General features: G+C 40.7%; 1 long non-coding RNA gene across 1 annotated transcript in view; it reads right to left on the reverse strand.

The window, feature by feature from the left end:
* Window positions 1-12,383: 12,383 nt before the first annotated feature.
* LOC106603688 (uncharacterized) overlaps window positions 12,384-25,197 on the reverse strand; it is a 38,127-nt gene continuing 25,313 nt past the window's right edge. The window contains exon 5 of the long non-coding RNA XR_006762177.2: window positions 12,384-13,599. This is a non-coding gene — a long non-coding RNA (uncharacterized LOC106603688). The remainder of the gene's footprint in view (window positions 13,600-25,197) is intronic.

The following is a 25,197-nucleotide window of genomic DNA, read 5'->3' on the forward strand; positions in this document are numbered from 1 at the left end:
ATAAAAATAATTGTACTGGCCCCCCGTGGGAATCGAACCCACAACTCTGGCGTTGCACACACCTGTGGCTCTACACGAGCCACGGTGACGCCCTGGAGGTAGGTTGGCATTTATTGTCATGAATCTTGCCCTGGAGGCAGGTTGGCATTTATTGTCATGAATCTTGCCCTGGAGGCAGTTCAGCAAAGCGGTTACTAGCCGGCACAGGCAGAAAGTAATACAATCAGATTTTAATCCTAACCTCAACCCTAACCACACTGCTAATCCTTCCCTTAACCTGTTAGGGCTAGGGGGCAGCATTTGCACGTCTGGATAAAAAAAAATTACCCGATTTAATCTGGTTACTAATCCTACCCAGTAACTAGAATATGCATATACTTATTATGTATGGATAGAAAACACTCTAAAGTTTCTAAAACTGTTTGAATGGTGTCTGTGAGTATAACAGAACTCATTTGGCAGGCAAAACCCTGAGACATTTTCTGACAGGAAGTGGATACCTGATGTGTTGTATTACCTTTAAACCTATCCCATTGAAAAACAAAGGGGCTGAGGAATATTTTGGCACTTCCAATTGCTTCCACTAGATGTCACCAGCCTTTACAAAGTGTTTTGAGTCTTCTGGAGGGAGATCTGACCGAACAAGAGCCATGGAACGATGATGTCCCATTAGACACCTGGCGCGCGAGTTCATGTTGGGTACCCTCGTTCCAATATGTTATAAAAGAGTATGCATTCGTCCACCTTGAATATTATTCATGTTCTGGTTAAAAAAGGCCCTAATGATTTATGCTATACAACGTTTGACATGTTTGAACGAACGTAAATATATTTTTTCCCCTCGTTCATGACGAGAAGTCCGGCTGGCTTAGATCATGTGCTAACAAGACGGAGATTTTTGGACATAAATGATGAGCTTTTTTGAACAAAACTACATTCGTTATGGACCTGTGATACCTGGAAGTGACATCTGATGAAGAGAATCAAAGGTAATGGATTATTTACATAGTATTTTCGATTTTAGATCTCCCCAACATGACGTCTAGTCTGTATCGCAACGCGTATTTTTCTGGGCGCAGTGCTCAGATTATTGCAAAGTGTGATTTCCCAGTAAGGTTATTTTTAAATCTGGCAAGTTGATTGCGTTCAAGAGATGTAAATCTATAATTCTTTAAATGACAATATAATATTTTACCAATGTTTTCTCATTTTAATTATTTAATTTGTGACGCTGACTTGACTGCCGGTTATTGGAGGGAAACGATTTCCTCAACATCAATGCCATAGTAAAACGCTGTTTTTGGATATAAATATGAACTTGATAGAACTAAAAATGCATGCATTGTCTAACATAATGTCCTAGGAGTGTCATCTGATGGAGATTGTAAAAGGTTAGTGCATCATTTTAGCTGGTTTTATGGTTTTGGTGACCCTGTCTTTGAATTGACAAAACATTACACACAACTCTTGTAAATGTACTGTCCTAACATACTCTAAATTTATGCTTTCGCCGTAAAACCTTTTTGAAATCGTAAAACGTGGTTAGATTAAGGAGATGTTTATCTTTCAAAGGGTGTAAAATAGTTGTATGTTTGAAAAATTTGAATTTTGACATTTATTTGGATTCAAATTTGCCGCTCTTGAAATGCACCTGCTGTTGATGGAGTGCACCACGGGTGGCACGCTAGCGTCCCACCTAGCCCATAGAGGTTAAATTAAGACCATAAAACAACATTTTCCACAGCCAATTCTGACTTTGCAGCTGACATATCTAGAGGAAATCGCACAGTTCTGCCTCCAGGTCATTATTAATATATATATATAATATATATAATATAAATTATTATAATATATTTCTTGCTTTGTTTGTTCTTTCCATGTTATGTCTATCTCTGAGAAGCTACCCAGGAAAGGGCTGAAAATATTAATATATGTAGCCTTAGAAATAACATTCATGAAATCAATAACTTGCTTATATCAGATAACATTCATATGTTAGCCATCTCTGAGACTCACTAAGCTACTGTAATTCCTTTGATGATACAGCAGTAGCAATGCAAGGATATAGCATTTATAGAAGAGACAGGAAAGTTTATGGGGAAGGCGTTATATATTTAGAGCCATATCCCTGTAATGCATATAGAAGATCTCATGTCAAGTGTTATTGAAGTGCTGTGGTTGCAGGTTCACCTTCTAGATTAAAAGCCTATAATTTTAGGTTGTTTCTAAATGCCACCAAGTGCTAGTAGTCAGAATCTAAATAATTTCTGTGAAATGTTTGATTGTGTATGTGTTGTAAACAGAGAGGTCTACTTTCTTGGGGACCTGAATATTGACTGGTTATCATCAAACTGTCCACTCAAAAGTAAGCTTTTCACTGTAATCTGTCCATCTCTCTAAAAACAAGTCTCTCACCGTTGCCGCCTGCTATAGACCACCCTCTGCCCCCAGCTGTGCTCTGGACACCATATGTGAACTGATTGCACCCATCTATCTTCAGAGCTCGTGCTGCTAGGTGACCTAAACTGGGACATGCTTAACACCCCAGCCATCCTACAATCTAAGCTTGATGCCCTCAATCTCACACAAATTATCAATGAACCTATCAGGTACCACCCCAAAACCGTAAACACGGGCACCCTCATAGATATCATCCTAACCAACTTGCCCTCTAAATACACCTCTGCTGTTTTCAGTCAAGATCTCAGCGATCACTGCCTCATTGCCTGCATCCGTAATGAGTCAGTGGTCAAACGACCTCCACTCATCACAGTCAAACGCTCCCTGAAACACTTCAGCGAGCAAGCCTTTCTAATCGACCTGACCTGGGTATCCTGGAAGGACATTGACCTCATCCCATCAGTAGAGGATGCCTGGTTATTATTTTTAAATTCCTTCCTCACCATCTTAAATAAGCATGCCCCATTCAAGAAATTTAGAACCAGGAACAGATATAGACCTTGGTTCTCTCCAGACCTGAATGCCCTTAACCAACACAAAAACATCCTGTGGCGTTCTGCATTAGCATCGAACAGCCCCCGTGATTGGCAACTTTTCAGGGAAGTTAGAAACCAATATACACAGGCAGTTAGAAAAGCCAAGGCTAGCTTTTTCAAGCAGACATTTGCTTCCTGCAACACAAACTCAAAAAAGTTCTGGAACACTGTAAAGTCCATGGAGAATAAGAACACCTCCTCACAGCTGCCCACTGCACTGAGGATAGGAAACTCTGTCACCACCGATAAATCCACTATAATTGAGAATTTCAATGAGCATTTTTTTACGGCTGGCCATGCTTTCCACCTGGCTACCCCTACCTCGGTCAACAGCACTGCACCCCCCACAGCTACTCGCCCAAGCCTTCCCATTTCTCCTTCTCCCAAATCCAGTCAGCTGATGTTCTGAAAGAGCTGCAAAATCTGGGCCCCAACAAATCTGCCGGGCCAGACAATCTGGACCCTTTCTTTCTAAAATCATCTGCCGAAATTGTTGCAACCCCTATTACTAGCTGGTTCAACCTCCCTTTCGTGTCGTCAGAGATTCCCAAAGATTGGAAAGCAGCTGCGGTCATAACCCTCTTCAAAGGGGGAGACACTCGTGACTCAAACTGCTACAGACCTATATCTATCCTACCCTGCCTTTCTAAGGTCTTCGAAAGCCAAGTCAACAAACTGATTACCGACCATTTCGAATCCCACCGCACCTTCTCCGCTATGCAATCTGGTTTCAGAGCTGGTCAGGTGCACCTCAGCCACGCTCAAGGTCCTAAACGATATCGTAACCGCCATCGATAAGAAACAATACAGTGCTGCCGTATTCATTGACCTAGCCAAGGCTTTCGACTCTGTCAATCACCACATCCTCATCGGCAGACTCAACAGCGTTGGTTTCTCAAATGATTGTCTTGCCTGGTTCACCAACTACTTCTCTGATAGAGTTCAATGTATCAAATCGGATGGCCTGTTGTCCGGGCCTCTGGCAGTGTCTATGGGGGTGCCACAGGGTTCAATTCTTGGGCCAACTCTTTTCTCTGTATACATCAATGATGTCGCTCTTGCTGCTGGTGAGTCTCTGATCCACCTCTACGCAGACGACACTATTCTGTATACTTCTGGCCCTTCTTTGGACACTGTGTTAACAACCCTCCAGACGAGCTTCAATGCCATACAACTCTCCTTCCGTGGCCTCCAACTGCTCTTAAATACAAGTAAAACTAAATGTATGCTCTTCAACCAATTGCTGCCTGCACCTGCCCGCCCGTCCAGCATCACTACTCTGGACGGTTCTGACTTAGAATATGTGGACAACTACAAATACCAAGGTGTCTGGTTAGACTGTAAACTCTCCTTCCAGACTCACATCAAACATCTCCAATCCAAAGTTAAATCTAGAATTGGCTTCCTATTTCACAACAAAGCATCCTTCACCCATGCTGCCAAACATACCCTCGTAAAACTGACCATACTACCAATCCTCGACTTCGGCGATGTAATTTACAAAATAGCCTCCAATACCCGACTCAATAAACTGGATGCAGTCTATCACAGTGCCATCCGTTTTGTCACCAAAGCCCCATATACTACCCACCACTGCGACCTGTACGCTCTCGTTGGCTGGCCCTCGCTTCATACTCGTCGCCAAACAGACTGGCTCCAGGTCATCTATAAGACCCTGCTAGACCCTGCTAGGTAAGACCCTGCTAAGTTCCCCCTTATCTCAGCTCACTGGTCACCATAGCAGCACCCACCTGTAGCACGCAAGTAAAACACCTGCTCCAGCAGGTATATCTCTCTGGTCACCCCCAAAGCCAATTCCTCCTTTGGCCGTCTCTCCTTTCAGTTCTCTGCTGCCAATGACTGGAACGAACTACAAAAATCTCTGAAACTGGAAACACTTATCTCCCTCACTAGCTTTAAGCACCAGCTGTCAGAGCAGCTCACAGATCACTGCACCTGTACATAGCCCATCTATAATTTAGCCCAAACAACTACCTCGTCCCCTACTGTATTTATTTATTTATTTATTTTGCTCCTTTGCACCCCATTATTTCTATTTCTACTTTGCACTTTCTTCCACTACAAATCTACCATTCCAGTGTTTTACTTGCTATATTGTACTTACTTTACCACCATGGTCTTTTTTGCCTTTACCTCCCTTATCTCACCTCATTTGCTCACGTTGTATATAGACTTATTTTTCTACTGTATTATTGACTGAATGTTTGTTTTACTCCATGTGTAACTCTGTGTTGTTGTATGTGTCGAACTGCTTTGCTTTATCTTGGCCAGGTCGCAATTGTAAAGGAGAACTTGTTCTCAACTTGCCTACCTGGTTAAATAAAGGTGAAATAAAATTTTTTAATAAAAACTGTGTGACCTTACATAGACAGGTGTGTCCCTTTTCCAAATCATGTCTAATCAATTGAATCTACCACAGGTGGACTCCAATGAAGTTGTAGAAATCTCAAGGATGATCAATGGAAACAGGATGCACCTGAGCTCAATTTCGAGTCTCATAGCAAAGAGTCTGAATACTTATGTAAATAAGGTATTTGTTTTTTACCCCAACCACTACCACCCTTAACCTGTCTGGGAACGTGGGACGCTTGCGTCGTGCGAAATACAAAACCTCATAAATGCTATAACTTCAATTTCTCAAACATATGACTATTTTACACCATTTTATAGATGCACCTCTCCTGAATCGAACCACGTTGTCCGATTTCAAAAAGGCTTTACAGCAAAAGCAAAATATTAGATTATGTTAGGAGAGTACCCTGCCAGAAATAATCAAACTGCCATTTTCAAAGCAACTAGCATGCATCACAAATACCCAAAACACAGCTAAATGCAGCACTAACCTTTGACAATCTTCATCAGATGACACTCCTAGGACATCATGTTACACAATACGTGCATTTTTTGTTCGATAAAGTTCATATTTATATATAAAAACAGCATTTTACATCGGCGCGTGACGTTCAGAAAATATTTTCCCTCAAATGCTTCCGGTGGATCAGCGCTACAATTTACAAAATTACTATTCGAAATCATTGTTAAAATGTAATATTGTCATTCAAAGAATTATAGATTAACATCTCGTGAATGCAACCGCATTGCCAGATTTAAAAATAACTTTACTGGGAAATCACACTTTGCAATAAACGACGTGGTATGCTCAGAAAAATAGGCTAGGCGATACATGTTAGCGCCATCTTGGAACCATCTAAAATCAAATATACTATTGTAAATATTCCCTTACCTTTGATTATCTTCATCAGAAGGCACTTCCAGGCATTCCAGGTCCACAACAAATGTAGTTTTGTTCAAAAAAGTTAATAATTTATGTCCCAATAGTTCCTTCTTGTTAGTGAGTTCTGAAGGCTACTCATAATGTACTGAAGCACGCGGGACTTGTCGTCACGAATGTGCAAAAAAAGTATATTTATGTTCGTTCAAATATGTCAAACGTTGTATAACAAATCTTTAGGGCCTTTTTCAACCAGAGCTTCAATAATATTCAAGGCGGACGATTGCATTGTCTTACTAAACGTTTCGAACAAAAGGGTTCCCATGGGCGCCGCGTCATAGTAGTAATGGCCCTCCCCCTGTGACCAACTTCCCAAGCCTCTCTTTGAGTCAGTTTCTACCATAGAAGACTCAAACCACTTTGTAAAACTGTTGACATCTAGTGGAAGCCTTAGGAAGTGCTAAATGATTAATAAGTCCCTGTGTGTTTCAATGGCAAAAGTTTGAAGTGATTCCACACATCAGATTTCCACTTCCTGTTAGGATTTGTCTCAGGGTTTTGACTGCCATATGAGTTCTGTTATACTCACAGACACCATTCAAACAGTTTTAGAAACTTTACAGTGTTTTCTATCCAAATCGACTAATTATATGCATATTCTAGTTACTGGGCAGGAGTAGTAACCAGATTAAATCGGGTACGTTTTTTATCCGGCCGTGCAAATACTGCCCCCTATCCCCAACAGGTTAAACTATTTCCGTTACCATTACCCTACTACCCTTATGACAACTATTTTAAATAATAATCACGGCAATAATAACAATAACAACAACAACAATAGTAATAATAGCAAGTGTTACTGCTTATTGATATTTTATTAGTTACTCAATGACTCTCAGGCTATTGCAGGCAAATACAGTATACAAATACATATTGTTGCTCCTTCACCTCTGGGTTTAATAATGAAAAATGATTAATAAATGTAGCAATTTCTTTGAAGAAAGACTCTCTTGATGAAGAATATTTTTGCAAAGGAGGAGGAAGTGCATCTCTGTCGTGCAGTGACCACACACACACTCCTCTTTGTGTAGCAATGTCTTTTTCATGTCTCCCTTTTTCTATAGCCAATTGGTGGTCACGGAGCCTGTATTTGGGCAGGATCAGTCTCTGTTTTGTATCTCTGACAGAGTAGAATTTTTTTGTTTATTTTGTGTATTTTTTGTTAATTTTCCCAATTTGTCAAATATGAGGTTTTAATTGTAATCTCTCTCTCTCAGCCAACACCACCACACACATACACACACTCACATCCACAGGGTAGCTCTGGCGGCGGTTCTAGTGTGTTCATGCAGCATATGCACCATGCTGTTTACCATTATAGCCATGCGGCTCCCTCTGTCTCCTCCAGTCATCGCGATTACCACTAACACGTCACACTAATGGACAGGGAGAGATAGAGAGGAAAGGGATAGAAAGTGGGAGAGAGAGAAGGGAGGAAAGAGAGAGGGAGAAAGAAGGAGAGAGTGGGGGGGAGAAAGGAAAGACAGAGGGTAGCGAAGGAACGAGAGAGAGAAGAGAGCGAGAGGTTTACTGGAGAGGCAGAGAGAGAAAGAGGCGAAGAGAGAGCAAGGCAGAGAGAATAAGAGATGTATGAGAGAGAGAGAGAGAGAATGATGGAGAGAAGGAGGTAAAGAGAGAGGGCTTATTATGGAGGCTGGAGGTGTGTCAGGGTTCACTCAGTTCCCCTGGTCTCCCAGTTGGTAGTGGTTACGATAGCGGCAGGGGGGCTCACCCCTGTGTTGTGAGGAGCATCCATGTTTCCAAACCTGCATGTCAGAGGGCCAGCGGAGGACAGGGAGGGAAGAGAGGAGAACCATACTGTATATACAGTAGATCAAAAATATAAATATCCTCCATGGTTGGTTACAAATTCCGCAACAATGACACTTCACAAGAATGTGATTTAGAATGAAATCTACTGTACACATTTTGATACATACACTACAAGCATTTCGCTACACCTGCAATAAAATCTGATAAACACATGTATGTGACCAATAAAATTTGATTTGATTTGCTTGCTAAGATTCTAAATGGAATTCCAACGGGCTTGTGGTGTTGGCATTCCGTGTTCTTCGATGAAAGAGAGAACCCCAGCACTTGAAATATGCCTGTGTGTTTAAACAGCAAACTAATGCATGTACAATGTCAAATTTGACCACATCATGCATTTATGTTTGTGAATGATGATCAGTAATAATTCCATCAGCCATTTATAAATAATTTACTCCCGCTCCTCGCTCTCCAGCCAAGATTACTAGATTCAATTGGTGAGATGGGGGCAGGGGGGGATGGAAAACGATCACCAAGGTAACACTAGCCGTGGCACTCAGTAAGACAGTGGGGCTGCCTAGGTTAGCTGTGCCAACATTTATAAATTATCCCTGGATTTACCCCAGGAAATTAGGCGGTGTGTGTATGATGCACACTTGAATAATGACAACGACTATCAAGCATATAGAAGTGAAGAACGCTGACTTTTCTTTTCTGAAATCACAAGACATACATGGGACATCAGACATGCTGTCTATCATCACTAGTCCTCGTTCTGCTGACGGTCAATAATCTCTGTTTCACAAATATGTACATTCTCATAAATGAAATAAACTTGTACAAAACACTTCCCTTACATGAACAAACAAACACTTATTTTAGCTGTTCCAGACACATGTGCAGTCATTTCTCATTCACCCTATCTTGGCACTGTTCCAGCTCCATACTCTCTGTGTGCATGCTCCCCCTTTTCCTGCGGAGATCACACGACCACTGTCAATCAAGATCCAGTTACATTTTTAGCTGCTACGGGCAAAAAATGTGTCTAATGTTTTGCTTTCGTTGTAAAGCCTTTTTGAAATCGGACAGTGTGGTTAGATTAACGAGAGTCTTGTCTTTAAGCACACCTGGACTTCATCACCACCCTGATTACTTCCCCTTCATATATCCCTTTCATATAGGCCTCAACAATCTCAGTCATCAGGCAGCAGAATCATGCAAATCAAGAAATACTGAGATAAAAGCAGAGAGCTAAGAAAAATGACCTCCAAGATACACAATTAAGACTACCCCAAAGAGAAGTACTTCTGAGAAATTCATTCAAGTAATGCTTCTGTTTGAAGAAATCTGAGTGTGTTTGAATTATATTGATATTTACCACTTGGTTCCTGTTTCAGTAATAATGAAATCAGACTTTATTGTTGAGTATCTGATAATCTACCATTTTAAAGGTGTGGTTAAAACATGCGAATAACGGTCCTTTTAGTACATCAAAAAGGTTTGGTATACCTCAACTGATATACCATCCAGCCCAGTTCCTCCATATGTTTGAGAAATTGAAGTAATAGTATTTCAAAAGATTCAAAAATCGCGCCACTGAATTCAGGTGGCTGTTACGTAGGTGGGACGAATTCGTCCCGCCTTGCCCATAGAGGTTAACCGTGTGTGCTCGCTTGTTTTGTACTGTTCCTTAGTTTTGACCCAATGATTCGTCTGACAAACAAAGACCTTGCATCCTGCAGGCCCAGGCATGGATCAAAGCTGGCGAGACGTTCAATGAGCCATCATCGCAGACGAATCAACCGTGGCCCTTGAGCAATTAGCTCAAAATTGCTACAGAAAAAAGTAAGATCAAGCAAGCCAAGTCTCAAGCATCCCTTCAAACTCCATGTGTGGGGGGCAATTTCTCGCCAGGGACCAGGCCCATTTTTTATGTTTGATGGTAAGTTTAGCTATTTACAAATCAAAATGTGCATAAAATATTGAAGCCTACACCTCACAGACGGCTATGTGTTCCACAATAATTCACTGTTGCCTTATTTTTCAGGTATCACGGCTCAAGATTTCTTTGAGGAAGAAATCTTCAATAGGTATACTTAACCCTATGTCAGAGAGGTGTTTCTGGGACCACATCGTTTCTTTCAAGGTAGGATTATAGCAATATTGTATATTTCTGGTATTGTACCTAATGTTAGCTGTTAGACTAAATGTATTTTTTTCTTCTTCAAATGCAGACAATGACCCAAACCAAATTGAGGGACAACACTGGGCCAATTGTGTGCCACCATATGGGTCTCTCAATCACAGTTGGATGAGATACAGTCTGGATTCAAACCAGGGACTCTAGTGATGCCTCTTGCACTGAGATGCAATGTCTTAGACCACTGCGCCACTCGGGAGCCATGACCAATAGGACCAATATATATTCTCCAGCTAATAGCCCATCCTAGAAACATGCTCGTGCTATGCTTGTGAAAAACATGGTTAATAATAATAATACTTTTTCCCCCTTCCACTTGTTAAAGTTTCCAATTGATAAAGTTTTTTTTAATCAATTAGTATATTTGAGTTTAACCACAATATTTGTTGTATTATTTGTTCTGTCTTTTCTGGTGGATTAAACCAACTTTCTATGGCTTGTTTTAAAAAATAACAATATTTCGGAGAATATTTTATTTTCAAAAAACCTAAAGTGAGCGAGAAAAATGCCATTCTTGAACATGGGGTGAGACATTGTTACTAATTTGTAAAAAAAAGCCAGTTTGTTATTTAGAATGATTTTTTTTCTGTTTATATTTTATTTATTTATTCATTTTTTACCCCTTTTTCTCCCCAATTTCGTGGTATCCAATTGGTAGTTACAGTCCTGTCCCATCGCTGCAACTCTCGTACGGACATGGGAGAGGCGAAGGTCGAGAGCCGTGCGTCCTCTGAAACACAACCCAGCCAAGCCACTCTGCTTCTTGGCAACTGTATCAGCGTGCATTGCACCCAGCCCGCCACAGGAGTCACTAGTGCGTGATGGGACAGGAACATCCCTGCTGGCAAAAACGTTCCATAACCCGGACGACGCTTGGCCAATTGTGCGTAGTCCCATGGGTCTCCCGGGTGCGACAGAGCCTGGACTCAAACCAGGATCTCTAGTGACACATCTAGCACTGTGATGCAGTGTTTATTTCTGTTTTTAAAGGGAGAGAAACCAAAAGCCTACTGTTGTCTCATGGGTCTCAGCTGGCACGGGTATCAAACCAGCATCTGTAGCAACTCAGTTTGCACTGCGTTTGCACTGAGATGCAGTGCCTTAGACCGCTGCGCCACATGGGCGCTGTACAATGTGACAGGTTGGGAGTAGGCTACAGTACTACAGTAAGAGAAAAAATCATCCTAACATTTCCACTCCCTAATTGTAGTCTAAGTTTCTCTTAGAATAAAAACCTTAGTGTAACAACAGTTTTAGTAAGTAATACTGATGAGTAGTATCAAAAAAAGAAGTGTATTTTTTTCAGGTGCGCGTGCAGGACATAGGAATAGCAATTCTTACACTATTGTTCTAAATTCAGTCACCTTCTTCATCCTCATCATTCAGTTCATTAAAATTCAATAAAAATGTCATAATGAAATCATATCACTGTGGAGTAAGCAACTTTTACCAAACCTGTTTTGCAAGACCTAGGCCTTCACCAGTGCCTGCTAATGTTTTTACATAGACTAGCAGAAACATGTAAGCACAGGTAAGCCGCCATTCACATTCACCAGACATTTGTAGGCTACTTCAAAAGCATAGAGAGAGTGTGCGAGAGTGAGAGAGCATTGTTTTCTGTTTGGTTTCATGTTAGGTTTAACAGGTGTAACTTTATGGCTTTTCCCCCTCCTTTTAGCGCTCTGAGTCGGGACCTACTAAATCCAGCTAGTGTTTGAAGAATCATTCTGATATCCTTTTCAGCACCATTATAGTCTCACCTATCAACAGACCATTTTAATTTTAAAAAGTGTTTATTTATTTATTTTTATTGCTGCTTCAGCATGTCTTTCTTTTAATGTAGTGTTTGTGTGCCTGAGACCATAGGGTCTTTCTCTGAGAATGGTGATAGAGTATGTTGTGATGTGTGCTGCTACCTGCTGGTGAAAAAGTGAATTCATCTCATGTTTCATCTTGGCAGTTTTTAAATTCTGTTTTGACCTTCCAAATTAACAAAACCATACTGCAAGCAAATTAATTATACAATATTAACAAGAATGACAAATAGTTATTTAATTGAATAGATCTTTATTTGATTTCATATCCTAGACATTCACATACAAAAGGAATGAAGATCGAAAAGGGGACAGAAAATGCATCATAGATATAAATACAATGCCTTCAGAAGAATTCACACCCCTTACCCTTTTTCACATTTTGTTGTCTTACAGTTGTCTTTAAAATTGATTAAATTTAGATTTTGTGTCACTGGCCTACACACAATGCCCCATAATGTCAAAGTGAAATTATGTTTTTTTAAATCTTTAAAAATGAATTTAATATTCAAATCTGAAATGTCTTGAGTCTATAAATATTCAACCCCCTTGTCATGGCAAGCCTAAATAAGTTCAGGAGTAAAAATGTGCTTGACAAGTCACGTAATAAGTTTCATGGACTCATGTTTGTGCAATAATAGTGTTTAACATAATTTTTGAATGACTACCTCATCTCTGTACCCCACACATACAATTAACTGTATGTCCCCTCAGTCGAACAGTGAATTTCAAACAGATTCAACCACAAAGACCAGGGAGGTTTTCCAATGCTCTGCAAAGAAGATACAGATGACGTCGAAGTAACAACAGTTTATTAATAAAACAGGGGCAGGCAGAAGGCAGGTCAAGGGCAGGCAGAGATCAGTTATCCAGATTGGTGGGGCAACAGTACAGGACAGCAGGCAGGCTCAGGTCAGGCAAAGGTCAGTAATCCAGAAAGGTGGGGCAAAGGTACAGGATGGCAGGCAGGGTCAGGGCAGGCAGAATGGTCAACACCAGGAAAACTAGGAAACAGGAGCAATTGAGATACAGGAGCAGAGGGATAACCGCTGGTAGGCTTGATGAAACAAAACGAACTGGCAACAGACAAACAGAGAACACAGGCATAAATACACAGGGGATAATGGGGAAGATGGGTGACACCTGGAGGGGGTAGAGACAATCACAAAGACAGATGAAACAGATTAAGGTGCGACAAATACAGAATACAATGGGAATGGAATGAGCTGGCACTTCACGCTCTATTCCGCAGTGGACTGCGCGAAGAGGTCCAGACGGACTTGGCATGTCGGGATAACCTTCTTCGGGAGCATCGGTGTCCACCTTGCCACTCACCTCCCTCCTTTGGCTGTCCTGAGGCAGAGCCTGAACCCATGGAGGTAGGGGTCACATACCTCTCCGCGGCAGAGCGGTGTCACCGGAGACAGCTTGGGCTCTATCCCTATTGCAGCCAGGAGGGGCACCAGCTTCAGTGGTGTCCGGTGCGTCCTAACCTGGGGTCCACTAGAACAGAGAGACAGGGTAGGCATGAGTATCCATTGTCATCGTTTTCCGCCAAACCCTTTCTGGTTCCCATTTCACCGGCTGGCTGTCCCTCAAGTGTTGTCTCTACAGCTCTAGTGGACTCTGGTGCCGTGGGGAACTTTATCAACCAGGCCCTCACCTCCTCCATGAACGTCACCGGTCTACTAACCACCGGACCTGGCAACCTACATTGCGCACAGCTGGCAACCATCTGTAAAGGTCTGGCTGTAGCTGGTGCAGAGGAGTCAGGCGCAGGACAGTAGAGATGAGTAATAAAAGTAACTTTACTCAATAATATACATTCCATGAAGTAAATACCAAGCCCACACAAAAGGACCAAAATACACAAAACAAACACGCACAAAAACCATGGGGAAAACAGAGGGTTAAATAATAAACACGTAATTGGGGAATTGAAATCAGGTGTGTAAAACAAAGACAAAACAAATAGAAAATGAAAAGTGGATCGGCGATAGCTAGAAGGCTGGTGACGTCGACCGCCGAACGTCGCCCGAACAAGGAGAGGAACCGACTTCGGTGGAAGTTGTGACACCATCGTTGCACACATGGAGCAACTTGCTGAAAAGTGTCCACAGTGTTCCTATCATCTAGTTTAAACAGTACTGCAAAAAAATTACTTACAGAGTGCATCAAACATGATTTAGACCTTGTTTATGGAAAACTGTTTATTTCTGTATTTCATGTTTGCAACTTAATGAAAAGTGTCCACAGTGTTCCTATCATCTAGTTTAAACAGTACTGCAAAATGTTTACTTACAGAGTGCATCAAACATGATTTACAGAGTCATTAAGCACACCTGTACTTCATCACCACCCTGATTACTCCCCCTTCATATAGCCCTCACCAACCTCAGTCATCAGGCAGTATTGGTTCATGTCCTGACAGTTCTCTTGATTTGTACTCTTCATGTTTGTTATTATTAAACTCAACATCTGCACCTGCTTACTGACTCCCTGCGTCTACGTTACACTGGGAGAAAAATTCCCCTTTCAGCAGGACAATAACCTCAACCCTTGTGTAGTCTTAACATTCTGTGTACTCCCTTTGTCCTAAGCGTCAAAAATTACCTGCCTTCACTAAACCCCTAAAATAAAGCGTCTTAATTGAATTGTATATATTTTTTGCATGACACAACAACCTGTCATTCTTCACAAACTTTGTGAATATCTGGGTTTTCCCTCTTCACAATGCAGAAAGACTGCATTTAATCAGTGGACACCACTTGTTTTTATTACAACACACCTGTCATAATTGTTTTCTTTACTAAAGTAGAGGTTTATTATTATTATTATTATTGAAGGAACTGCACAGGTGTAAACATATATTTTTTAGCAAGAGATAGCACTTGTGTTGGCTTAAGAAAGTAGCAGAAATCTGCAGAAAGTAATTTTGAATGCACTTTATTCAAGGGAAACATTAACAGTCTTGAACATTTTTGGCAACACAGTGATATGTTATTATATACTGTACAATGAGAAATTCAACTACAAAATACTGGACTTCTCCCATTTTTTGAACCAGTGCCCCCACCCACAAGGTGTATAAACAACAATAAATAAGAATAAAATAATATAATAGATACAAAACAAAAATGTGAAGAATATAAATCAAGCAACTTGAATTAGCACATGTAGGACAGTATTCAAGCTGTGCATGGACTTTGCAGATGTATTTCTCACATGTGCAGCACATAGTATTTGTTTTACAGTCCTTCTTAGGGGGCAGAATTGGAATCTCCTCCTCTTGCCTGCCCCAGCTACAGCCTCAGGTGGATCAGGACAAGATTCAGCCCCCTGAACAGCTTTCACAAGTGCTGCAGAGGCTGCTGTGCAGGGGAGGCACTCACTTCTTTGAATGTGTGTTGTTACAAGTGCCTTTCCCAGCTGCTCCAGGAACACCCTCCTCTTGTTCTGCTTATCAGGCATCCAGGTAGGGCTCCATATCACAAAGGCATTGTATGAGGACACATCAATGATGTTATGGAAGATGACCAGGGGCCAGCGGGCAGTCATCCTCCTGCAGCTGTAAGTTCCAATCATCTTGTCCAGGTTGTCCACACCTCCTTTGTTGTGGTTGTAGTCGAGGATGATGGCTGGCTTTCTGTCCTCATGATCACTGATCTCAGCCGTTTTTTGCAGTATTCTCAGGAGGACCACATTCTTGTTCCTCTTTGGGAGGTAAGAAACTAGAATGGTGGTCGGGGTGTAGGCAACTTTGATGAGAAGGCCTCTCTCCCCCTTGTTGTGAGGAGTGCAGGGGGAGCTCAGGCTTGTTCTTTCTAACTGTGCCAACCATGGTGATCTTCCTCTTCAGGAGCTGCTGGCTGAGGTCATGAGAGGTGAAGAAATTGTCACACGTGACATTGTGCCCCCTCAGTCCATCTGTCACATCAAGCACTACCCGCATCCCCTGGTTCTTCTCCGGACCTCCACTGGTCGGCTTCCCTGTGTAGACTTACATCTTACAAGCGTAGCTGGATTGTGCGTCACAGGTCACCCATATTTGATGCCATACTTTGCTGGCTTGCTGGGCATATACTGCCGTGAAGAACAGCAACCTTTTGACAAAAGAGATTACTATCAGTAATTAACCTCTTACATCTAGACATTCCGCTAGCGGAACACCTGCTCCAATATCCAATGATAGGCGTGGCGCGAAATACAAACTCCTCAAAAATACAAAAACTTCCATTTTTCAAACATATGACTATTTTACAGCATTTTAAAGACAAGACTCTCGTTAATCTAACCACACTGTCCGATTTCAAAAAGGCTTTACAACGAAAGCAAAACATTACATTATGTCAGCAGAGTACCCAGCCAGAAATAATCACACACCCATTTTTCAAGCTAGCATATAATGTCACAAAAAACAAAACCACAGCTAAATGCAGCACTAACCTTTGATTATCTTCATCAGATGACAACCCTAGGACATTATGTTATACAATGCATGCATGTTTTGTTCAATCAAGTTCATATTTATATCAAAAAACAGCTTTTTTACATTAGCATGTGACGTTCAGAACTAGCATACCCCCCGCAAACATCCGGTGAATTTACTAAATTATTCACGATAAACGTTCACAAAAATTATTTTAAGAATTATAGATACAGAACTCCTCTATGCACTCGATATGTCCGATTTTAAAATAGCTTTTCGGTGAAAGCACATTTTGCAATATTCTCAGTAGATAGCCCAGCCATCACGGCTAGCTATTTAGACACCGACCAAGTTTAGCCCTGACCAAACTCCGATTTACTATTACAAAAGTTTGATTACCTTTGTTGTCTTCGTCAGAATGCACTCCCAGGACTGCTACTTCAATAACAAATGTTGGTTTGGTCCAAAATAATCCATCGTTATATCCAAATAGCGGCGTTTTGTTCGTGCGTTCTAGACACTATCCGAAGTGTAAATAAGGGTTACGAGCATGGCGCAATTCGTGACAAAAGATTTCTAAATATTCCATTACCGTACTTCGAAGCATGTCAACCGCTGTTTAAAATCAATTTTTATGCCATTTTTCTCGTAACAAAGCGATAATATTCCAACCGGGAATCTGCGTTTAGGTAAACTGAGGAAAGAAAACAAAGCATTCTGTCGACGCGGGCACGCGCCTGAGTCTCACAGTACTGTAACCAGCCACTACCCAGACGCGCTACTTTTTTTCAGCCAGAGCCTGCAAAGCCACGATTCAGCTTTTTCCCGCCTTCTGAGAGACCATGTGAGCCGTAGGAAGTGTCACGTAACAGCAGAGATCCTCTGTAATGGATAGAGATGGCAAAGAAGGCCAAGAAATGGTCAGACAGGGTACTTCCTGTACAGAATCTTCTCAGGTTTTGGCCTGCCAAATGAGTTCTGTTATACTCACAGACACCATTCAAACAGTTTTAGAAACTTTGGAGTGTTTTCTATCCAAAGCTAATAATTATATGCATATTCTAGTTTCTGGGCAGGAGTAATAATCAGATTAAATCGGGTACGTTTTTTATCCGGCTGTGAAAATACTGCCCCCTATCCATAACAGGTTAGTATCAGTGTCACAGAAAACAGTCACATAAATTAATGATATTACAGTAATACATAATAAAATGAACAGTAAAAATCGCTTACATTACAGATATGAAAATACAAATTTACCTCTGAATGGTACATTCAGATGCTCATCCACTGTTACTTCAGTCCCAGGGTTGTAGAGGTATGGCAGATGCTCCACCCACTTCTCCAAGACCTCTCTTATGGCCGCCAGTTTGTCTCTCACACATCTTGCAGGTCTTGACTCACGGTTATCAAATCGTAGCATTCTTGAGAAAGTGTGAAAGACTTTCAGTGGCATCGTGCCATGGAAAATCGCCCTTCCACTCTCTGCATCCCATGTTGCCTCGCCTCGGGACCTATACACACCCGCTAAGATTAGCAGCCCTATGTAGACATGCAGGTAAATCCCATCCATCATTTTCCAGTTGTCTCCATATTTACAAAAACCCTCAAAATTTGACATCTCCAGAATGATTTTTTTGATGACTGGTGTGATGAACATGTAGAATGTGGGCATGGGCATGGGCAACTGCATGTCTTGTGGGCCCTGGGGTCATCCTTATGACATTTTGTGCTACCATTCTGCCCTGGTTGTCATATGCTGACAAGGACCATGTTATTTTGCTGTTCTTTGACAAAAATGTCTCTCTTTCAGCTTGGGGGATTTCTTCTTCATCTGAAGATGATGCATCATGCTTTGGGTTGAATTCTTCCCCATCTTCTTCTTCAGATACCTCCTCCTCTTTTAAATCATTGTTCCCTTGTACCTCCTGGACATTTGAAAAAATCTGATCTACGACCTGTTGGGCACTAAAACGTGCACTCATGGCTTCAGCAAAGAGAGAACTGGGGGGACTGTCATCTGCAGCACCTTTATAGCCTCTGACTGCATTCCCCGTTAGTAAACAATGCTTTCAAGAAATGTTTATTTTGTCTGAAATTGTTTTTCATTTGTCTGTGAACTTGAGTCATGTGTGGTGTCGTGGAGGGGAGATGCTGCACATGTACAAGAACGTTTAGTTTTGTCTGAGTTCAATCAGTAGCACAGATCATCAACATTTTTCATTGTGTATGTGTGTGTGTGTCTTTGTGGTTTTTGTGGTGAGTAAATTATTTTATATCTGCCGGTTCAAAAATGACCCTAAGACAATATTTGTACCCTGGTGGTGTACAGCTTTCATGGAAATATGAACAAAGACAATGTTTCATTTTTTCTAATGCTGGGGTCACTCTAGGAAAAGTCATCAAATTTCAAGTTGAAAAAATATCATTTAGGGGGTTTTCTCTACTGTTAAACATAGTGGCGGTGTCACGGCTGTCGTAGGAAGAAGAGGACCAAAGTGCAGTGTGTGTGTCGTTCCACATTTTATTTATACTGTGAAACTATGCAATACATAAATACACTGAATGAAAAAACAACAAACCGTGACGCAGAGATGAACACATACACAACTCAAAATGAATCACCTACATAACCCAGGTGAACCCCTACTTAAGTATGATCTCCAATTAGAGACAACAAGGACCAGCTGCCTCTAATTGGAGATCATCCCAAACAAAACCCCAATATAGAAATACAAAACTAGAACCTAAACATAGAAATAGAAAACATAGAAGAAGAAAAAACTGTCACGCCCTGACCTACTCTACCATAGAAAATAACATCTTTCTATGGTCAGGACGTGACAGGCGGGTCATTTTTTACCTTTAAGAAAACACAAGGGTTAAACAAAAGGCCCAATATACACTGGAGTTGCTTACCAAGATGATGTTGAATGTTTTTGAGTGGCCTAGTTAAAGTTTTGACTTAAATCGGCTTAAAAATCTATGGCAAGACTTAAAAAATGGCTGTCTAGAAATGATCAACAACCAGTTTGACAGAGCCTAATGTGCAAATATTGTACAATCCAGGTGTGCAAAGTTCTTAGGGACTTACCTACAAAGACTCAGCTGTAATCGCTACCAAAGGTGATTCTAATATCTAATAGGGGTGTCAATATTTATGTTTTTTAAAACATGTTCACTTTGTCGTTATGAGGTATTTTGTATTTATTTAATCCATTTTGAATTCAGGCTGTAACACAACCTGAACACAATAAGTCAAGGGATACTTTAAATACTTTCTGAAGGCACTGTATAAAGTACAAAGAGAAGGATTTAACCAAGGCTGGGTCTACCCCTATAGACATGGATGGCCATATGGATAAAACTTTTAAACTAACACTATGTAACATGCGTCGTATAGAGGGGACCAAGGCGCGGCGTGTTGAGTGCTCATGATATGCTTTAAATGAAAACTAAACACTTTTACAAAGAAACAAAATGACAGCAAACAGTTCCATCAGGCAACAAAACGGAAAAACAACTACCCACAAACACAATAGAAAAAACCCCAACTTAAATATGATCTCCAATTAGAGGCAACGAGGACCAGCTGCCTCCAATTGGAGATCAACCCAAAAAACAACATAGAAATAGAAACCTAGAATATAACATAGAAATAGAAAACATAGAAAACCACCCAAAAACACACCCTGTCACACCCTGAACTACTCTACTATAGAAAATGACATCTTACAAGGGTCAGGACGTGACACACTAAGATTAAGATTACTTCATTAGTCAATTGCACAAAAGGGCCACCCGAAATCTGACTTACGCTTTTAACCCAACCACTCCGAAAGACATACACATACACAAAAGACATACACATACAGTGCCTTCAGAAAGTATTCATACCCCTTGACTTATTTCACATTGCGTTGTGTTACAGCCTGAATTCAACATGGATAAATATACTTTTTTTCTCACCCACCTACACACAATACCATAATAACAAAGTGAAAACATGTTTTTTAAATCTCATTTACATAAGTATTCACACCCCTTTGCTATGAAACCAAATTGAGCTCAGGTGCATCCAATTTCCTTTGATCCTCATTGAGATGTCACTACAAATTGATTGGAGTCCACCTGTGGCAATTGTTTGGACATGATTTAGAAAGAAACGCACCTGTCTATTTAAGGTCCCACAGTTGACAGTGAATGTCAGAGGCTTAATCTGGCCTGGTTTTTCATTTGGAGCGTGAAATCTGGTGGAGGTGGTTGAGCAACAATGGGCTGTGACTGGAGCAGAGATGGATAGAAATATAGGGGATTAGTAGTTGAGGAGGACAGGATGGAGCGTAGTGGTGGAGTGGAAAAAGGTGGAGGTAGAGTAGTGACGAGGGAGGTTCGGTTTGCAGTGTTGTATTAAAAAAAGTGGAGTTCACTGTGTTGGGGAAATTTAAGGACGTGGGTGGAGTCACAGCGGCGAGTCCGATCACGTTGACTAGGGATTTGGAGAGTAAAGTAGGAGAGGTTGTGTCTGCTAAAGTTCTTAGTGTTGTAAATTTGGTGGTGGTGTGTATCAATGCTAAACAGTATGAGGCACTCAAACTCAAACATTCAAAAAGGCACTCAAACTCAAGCAGGTATGTACACGTGTGGTTGATAGTAGCATGCCGGATCAAACTAGACGGCAGTGGGTGAAGGGAGTTATTACAGGAGTTCCGGAAATTGTGATGACACGAGATGGGGAAAAAGGTGGATATCCTGTCAGTGCTACTAAACTTTGAGGATCTGGTACTGACAAAAAAAGTTAGGATTGATTATATGAGTTACTATGTGCGAGCTTATGTTCCAAAGCCATTGCATTGCTGTAACTGTGTTATAAAGGTTTGGGCATGTGGAGGCGGTGTGTGAATACAAAAGGAGATGTGAGAAGTGTGGGGGAGAACATGCATATGAGGAATGTGGAGACGGGGTCCAAACCTCTTACATCTAGATGTTCCGCTAGCGGAACACCGCTCCAATATCCAATGATAGGGCGTGGCGCGAATTACAAACACCTCAGAAATCCAAAAACTTCCATTTTTCAAACATATGACTATTTTACACCATTTTAAAGACAATACTCTCCACATTGTCCGATTTCAAAAAGGCTTTACAACGAAAGCAAAACATTAGATTTTGTCAGGAGAGTACCCAGCCAGAAATAATCACACACCCATTTTTCAAGCTAACATATAATGTCACAAAAACCAAAACCACAGCTAAATGCAGCACTAACCTTTGATGATCTTCATCAGATGACACTCCTAGGACATTATGTTATACAATACATGCATGTTTTGTTCAATCAAGTTCATATTTATATAAAAAAACAGCTTTTTACATTAGCATGTGACGTTCAGAACTAGCATACCCACCGAAACTTCCGGTGAATTTACTAAATTACTCACGATAAACATTCACAAAAAAAAACATAACAATTATTTTAAGAATTATAGATACACAACTCCTTTATGCAATCGCGGTGTCAGATTTTAAAATAGCTTTTCGGTGAAAGCACATTTTGCAATATTCTGAGTAGATAGCCCGGCCATCATGGCTAGCTATTTTGACACCCACCAAGTTTGGCACTCACCAAACTCAGATTTACTATAAGAAAAACTGGATTACCTTTGCTGTTCTTCGTCAGAATGCACTCCCAGGACTTCTAGTTTACACCCAATGTTGTTTTGGTTCCAAATAATCCATAGTTATATCCAAATAGCGGCGTTTTGTTCTTGCGTTCAAGACACTATCCGAAGGGTGACGCGCCGGCGCATATCGTGACAAAAAAATTCTAAATATTCCATTACCGTACTTCGAAGCATGTCAAACGCTGTTTAAAATCAATTTTTATGCAATTTTTCTCGTAAAATAGCGAATCTTCCGACCGGGAGACGTCGTTTTCGTTCAAAGACTGAAAATGTAAAATGGACTCTTCACGTGCACGCGCGCACCCATTTCATTGTATCTCTGATCGACCACTATCCAAATGCGCTACTGTTTTTCAGCCAGGGACTGCAGAGTCATCATTCCCCGTTCTGGCACCTTCTGAGAGCCTATGGGAGCCTTGGAAAATGTCACGTTACAGCAGAGATCCTCTATTTTCCATAAAGAGGCTATAGAAGGCCAAGAAATGGTCAGAGAGGGCACTTCCTGTATGCAATCTTCTCAGGTTTTGGCCTGCCATATGAGTTCTGCTACTCACAGACACCATTCAAACAGTTTTAGAAACTTTAGGGTGTTTTCTATCCAAATCAAACAATTATATGCATATTCTAGTTTCTGGGCAGTAGTAATAACCAGATTAAATCGGGTACGTTTTTTATCCGGCCGTGCAAATACTGCCCCCTACCCTAGAGAGGTTAAGACGGAATATACTGTGTTTTCAATAGCGGATAAAAACAACGTGTAGCGAGCTCCAGGTTGTGCGCAAAACACAATAGAGTCCACATGGCTTGACACTCACATTGAACAGCCGTACTTCTTCATTTCTCAAAAGAAAAACATCAACCAATTTCTAAAGACTGTTGACATCTAGTGAAAGCCATAGGAACTGCAACCAGGTGCCTCAAATCTAGTTTCCCATAGAAATCAAATTGAAAGCACAGTGACCTCAAATTGTTTTTTTCCTGGATGGTTTGTCCTCGGGTTTTGCCTGCCAAATAAGTTCTGTTATACTCACAGACATAATTCTAACAGTTTTAGATACTTTAGAGTGTTTTCTAACCACATTTACCAATTATATGCGTATCCTAGCTTCTGGGCTTGAGATGCAGGCAGTTTACTCTGGGCACACTTTTCATCCGGATGTGAAAATAGTTCCTGCTAGCACAAAGAGGTTTTAAAGAACACAATCTGTGTTCTGTTAGACAAGTAACTCTTTATCCACATTATAGCAGGGGGGGTAAAGCCATAACACATACGTTTTTCCAGCAGTAAACTATGATCAATAATGTCAAAAGCTGCACTGAAGTCGAACAAGACAACCCCCACAATCATTTTATCAACGTTTTCCTTCAGCCAATCATCAGTCATTTGTGTAAGCTCTTTGCTTGTTGAGTGTCCTTCCCTATAAGCATGCTGAAATTATGTTGTCAATTTGTTTACTGTAAAATAGCATTGTATCTGGTCAAACCCAATTTTTTCCATAAGTTTACTACGGGTTGGTAACAGGCTGATTGTTCGGCTATTTGAGCCAGTAAAGGGGGCTTTACTATTCTTGGGTAGCGGAATGACTTTAGCTTCCCTCAACGCCCGAGGGCACACGCTTTCTAGTAGGCTTAAATTGAAGATGTGACAAATAGGAGTGGCAGTATTGTCTGATATTATCCTCAGTAATTTTCCATCTAGATTGTCAGACCCTCATGGCTTGTCATTGTTGATAGACAAAAAAAGAATTCACCTCTTCCTCACTGACTTTACGGAATTCAAAAGTACAATTCTTGTCTTTTATAATTTGGTCAGATATACTTGGATGTGTAGTGTCAGCGTTTCTTGCTGGCATGTCATCCCTAAGTTTGCTTATCTTGCCAATGAAAAAGTCATTAAAGTAGTTTGCAATATCAGTGGGCTTTGTGATGAATGCGCCATCAGATTCAATAAATGAAGGAGACGAGTTGGCTTGTTTTCCCAAAATTTCATTTAAGGTGCCCCAAAGATTTTTACTATCATTCTTTATATAATTTGTCTCATAGTGTAGTTTCTTCTTCTTTTTATTTAGTTGAGTCACATGATTTCTTAATTTGCAGTGTGTTTTCCAATCAGTTGGGCTGCCAGACTTAATTGCCATACCCTTTGTCTCATCCCTCTCAACCATACCATTTTTAAATTCCTCATCAATCCAAGGGGATTCAACTATTTTTTACAGTCATTTTCTAAATGGGTGCATGCTTATTAGTAACTGGAATTAGTAGTTTCATAAATACTTCTGGCTGCTTCTCATTACACACCACAGACCAGCAAATATTCTTTACATCATCAACATATGAATCAATACAAAACTTATTCTATGACCTCTTATACACTATATTAGGCCCAGCCTTTAGAACTTTAGTTTTTCTAGATATGACTATTATATTGTGATCACTACATCCTATGGATTTGGATACTGCTTTAAAGCAAATATCTGCAGCGTTAGGAAAAATATGATTTAATTCCTGTGCTGTTTTTAAATACCCTGGTAGGTTGACTGACAACCTGATCCAGGTTGCAGGCACTGGTTACAGTTTGACATTTTTTCCTGAGTGGGCAGCTTGATGATAGCATGTGAAAATTTAAATCACCCAGAAAATATACTTCTCTGTTGATATCACATACATTATCAAGCATTTCACACATATTATCCACATACTGACTGTTAGCACTTGGTCTATAGCAGCTTCCCACAAGAATGGGCTTTAGGTGAGGCAGATGAACCTGTAGCCATATTACTTTAACGGTATTTAACATTAGATCGTCTCTAAGCTTTACAGGAATGTGGTTCTGAATATAGACCACAACACCACCTCCGTTGGCATTTCTGTCTTTTCGGAAGATGTTATAACCATGTATTGCTACCACTGAATAATCAAAGGTATTATCTAAGTGAGTTTCAGAGATAGAATATGAATGTCATTTGTTACAAGCAAGTTATTGACTTC

This window comes from Salmo salar, chromosome 26 (genome assembly GCF_965601325.2).
Source record: "Salmo salar chromosome 26, fSalSal1, whole genome shotgun sequence".
In the NCBI taxonomy this organism is placed as follows: domain Eukaryota; kingdom Metazoa; phylum Chordata; class Actinopteri; order Salmoniformes; family Salmonidae; genus Salmo; species Salmo salar.